This window comes from Cervus canadensis, chromosome 5 (assembly GCF_019320065.1).
Source record: "Cervus canadensis isolate Bull #8, Minnesota chromosome 5, ASM1932006v1, whole genome shotgun sequence".
NCBI classification, from domain to species: domain Eukaryota; kingdom Metazoa; phylum Chordata; class Mammalia; order Artiodactyla; family Cervidae; genus Cervus; species Cervus canadensis.
The window spans coordinates 27035600-27039809 of record NC_057390.1 but is presented as its reverse complement, the minus strand read 5'-3'; positions in this window follow the sequence as shown (position 1 = coordinate 27039809).

Below are 4210 nucleotides of genomic sequence, written 5' to 3'. Positions count from 1 at the left end.
CTCTTCAGTATGTTAGAGTTCCTGGAAATCATTGAGTAGCATGGAAGGCCGCTCTTAGAGTCTTCTAAGACAAATCCATGGGGTTTTGATTTGCTAAATTCTAATTTAGACTAACAGCAGTCTTATTTCCTTAATTTTACAGTTTAAGTTCTCAGGCTCTTTCTGTGCACTTAAGAGTTTAATGTACCTAGTAAAAAAAATACAATAACAACAACGACAACCAAAAACATCATTTTTCATTTCTAATGAGGACTAATTATGAGAAAATATATTCAAGGTAAGATGAAATAAGAAATTCTGGGGAGGCCTTTATAATAACTTTTATTATAAATTCAGTTAATAAAAAGAAGTGAGGTTAGAGTATAAAAGTGGGGTTAAGATACTTGGCCTCATGAAAATAAAAAGCAGGAGCTGTTTTTGTGTTTTGTGGGAAGGAAAATGATGGTGGATCTGGAGGACAGCTCACCTACGATACTAGGTTATCAGGACTTAACACACAGTACTTCTCAAGAATCTAAAAATGAAAGGGATTTTTCTATTCTTGCCCAAGTAAGTTAGATAACTGGGACCTGCCTTTGCCTCAGGTAAATTAATTCACGAGTGCTCACCCCTCGTATATGCAGAGTACCTTATCAGGTAAGGAGTGAGATAGAGAGGTAGACTGTGGGGGGGGGGGGGGGAAACTCCAGAGACATAAAGCATTTCCCCTGAACACTAGGAAGTTCTTGAGTAAACTGAGTTTCCAAATTCATGTGCCTGGCAGTGTACCTGGAATTCCTCTTTTTTTTTTTTCTTTTTGTCCTACCTGGTCATGTGGAGATCTTTCTTTCGATTTTGGGTGTTTGAATTATTGTGTCAGTGTTCAGTAGGTATTCTGTGAGAACTGTTCCAGATATAGATGTATTTGGGCTTCTCAGGTTGTGCACTGGTAAAGAATTCGTCTGCCAATGCAGCTACGTGGGTTCGATCCCTTGGTCAGGAAGATCCCCTGGGGTAGGAAATGATAATCTACTCCAGTACTCTTGCCTGGAAAATTCCATGGGCAGAAAAGCCTGGCTATGGTCCATGGGGTCACAAAGTGTTAGACATGACTGAGCACATACATACACATAAAAAAAATTTTTTTTAAAAACTTATTTATTTTTTACTGTGCTGGGTCTTTGTTGCTGTTCATGGGCTTTCTCTAGTTGCCTCCAGTAGTGGCTATGCTCAAGTTAATGTGCATAGGCTTCTCATTGCAGTGACTTCTGTTGCGAAGCAGGGTCTCTAAAGTGTACGTGCTTCGGTAGTTGTGGCACGGCAGCTTAGCTGCACGTGGAATCTTCACCAGTCAGGGACTGAACCTGTGTCTGCTGCATTCACAGGCAGATTCTTAACCAGTGGACCACCAGGGAAATCCTAGATGTATTTTTCTTTTCCTAGATGTATTTTTGATGTACTTGTGGGAAGAGGTGCTCTCACTGACCATTCTACCATCTTGATAGGTGTCTCCCCTAAGCTGCCTAAGACACCTAAGTAAGATAGTAATGATGCTAGATCTAAAGTGTGTTAGTTGCTCAGTAGTGTCTGACTCTCTTCAAGCCCATGGACTGTGGCCTGCCACAAGAATACTGGAGTGGGTAGCCATTCCCTTCTCCAGAGGATCTTCCCAAACCAGGGATCCAACCCAGGTCTCCTGAATTGCAGGCAGATTCTTCAGCGTCTGAGTTACCAGGAACGCCCCACTAGGGCTAAGTTCAGTTCAGTTCAGTTGCTCAGTCGTGTCCGACTCTTTGCGACCCCATGAGTCGCAGCATGCCAGGCCTCCCTGTCCATCACAAACTCCCGGAGTTGACTCAAACTCATGCCCATCGAGTCGGTGATGCCATCCAGCCATCTCATCCTCTGTTGTCCCCTTCTCCTCCTGCCCCCAATCCCTCTCAGCATCAGGGTCTTTTCCAATGAGTCAACTCTTCGCATGAGGTGGCCAAAGTATTGGAGTTTCAGCTTCAGCATCAGTCCTTCCAATGAACACCCAGGACTTATCTCCTTTAGGATGGACTGGTTGGATCTCCTTGCAGTCCAAGGGACTCTCAAGAGTCTTCTCCAACACATGAAGCACGGCCGTGAGGAGCTACCCCTCGCCCAAGGTCAGGGGTAGCAACCAAGAGCGCCAGACTGCAACAGCGCAGGAGTGGTGGCAGAGAGGAGCTTCCCTACGTCCGAGGTCAGGGGCGGTGGCCGAGAGGAACTACTCCACCCCGGAGGTCAGGGGCCCCGCCCAAGAGGAGCTACCCCACCTCCAAGGAGCGGCTGCTGCGCAGGCGCAGGAGGGCCGCGAGGAGCTACTCCACGTTCAAGGTCAGGAGCGGTGGTAGTGAGAAGATACCTCTCATCCAAGGTAAGGAGCAGCGGCTGCACTTTGCTGGAGCAGCCGTGAAGAGATACCCCACGTCCAAGGTAAGAGAAACCCAAGCAAGACCGTAGGTGTTGCAAGAGGGCATCAGAGGGCAGACACACTAAAACCATAATCACAGAAAACCAACCAATCTGATCACAGGACCACAGTCTTGTCTAACTCAATGAAACTAAGCCATGCCATGTGGGGCCACCCAAGACGGTCGGGTCATGGTGGAGAGGTCTGACAGAATGTGGTCCACTGGAGAAGGGAATGGCAAACCACTTCAGTATTCTTGTCTTGAGAACCCCATGAACAGTATGAGAAGGCGAAATGATAGGATACTAAAACTCCCCAGGTCGGTAGGTGCCCAATATGCTACTGGAGATCAGCAGAGAAATAACTCCAGAAAGAATGAAAGGATGGAGCCAAAGCAAAAACAATACCCAGTTGTGGATGGGACTGGTGATAGAAGCAAGGTCCAATGCTGTAAAGAGCAATATTGCATAGAAACCTGGAATGTTAGGTCCATGAATCAAGGCAAATTGGAAGTGGTCAAACAGGAGATCGCAAGAGTGAATGTCAACATTCTAGGAATCAGTGAACTAAAATGGACTGGAACAGGTGAATTTAACTCAGATGACCATTATATCTACTACTGTGGGCAGGAATCCCTTAGAAGAAATGGAGTAGCCATTATAGTCAGCAAACGAGTCTGAAATGCAGTACTTGGATGCAATCTCAAAAACGACAGAATGATCTCTGTTCATTTCCAAGGCAAACCATTCAACATCATGGTAATCCAAGCCTATGCCCCAACCAGTAACGCTGAAGAAGCTGAACTTGAATGGTTCTATGAAGACCTACAAGACCTTCTAGAACTAACACCCAAAAAAGATGTCCTTTTCATTATAGAGGACTGGAATGCAAAAGTAGGAAGTCAAGAAACACCTGGAGTAACAGGAAAATTTGACTTTGGAGTACGGAATGAAGCAGGGCAAAGGCTAATAGAGTTTTGCCAAGAGAATGCACTGGTCATAGCAAACACCCTCTTCCAACAACACAAGAGAAGACTCTATACATGGACATCACCATGTGGTCAACACCAAAATCAGATTGATTATATTCTTTGCAGCCAAAGATGGAGAAGCTCTATACAGTAAGCAAAAACAAGACCGGGAGCTGACTGTGGCTCAGATCATGAACTCCTTATTGCCAAATTCAGACTTAAACTGAAGAGAGTGGGGATAACCACTAGGGCTAAACCCTCCCATAAACCTCAGGGACCCTGTAAGGGCTTATCCGTTCAGTTCAGTCGCTCTGCTGCTGCTGCTAAGTCGCTTCAGTCGTGTCCAACTCTTTGTGACCCCATAGATGGCAGCCCACCAGGCTCCCCCTTTCCTGGGATTCTCCAGGCAAGAACACTGGAGTGGGTTGCTATTTCCTTCTCCAATGCATGAAAGTGAAAAGTGAAAGTGAAGTCGCTCAGTTGTGTCTGACCCTTAGCAACCCCATGGACTGAAGCCTGGCAGGCTCCTCCGTCCATGAGATTTTCCTGGCAAAAGAGTACTGGAGTGGGGTGCCATTGCCTTCTCCGTCAGTTGCTCACTGGTGTCCAACTCTTTAGACCCCATGGACTGCAACATTCCAGGCCTCCTGTCCATCACCAACTCCCAGAGTTTACTCAAACTCATGCCCATTGAGTTGGTGTTGCCATCCAACCATCTCATCCTCTGTCATCCCCTTCTCCTCCCACCTTCAATCTTCCCCAGAATCAGGGTGTTTTCAAATAAGTTAGTTCTTCGCATCAGGTGTCCAAAGTATTGGAGTTTC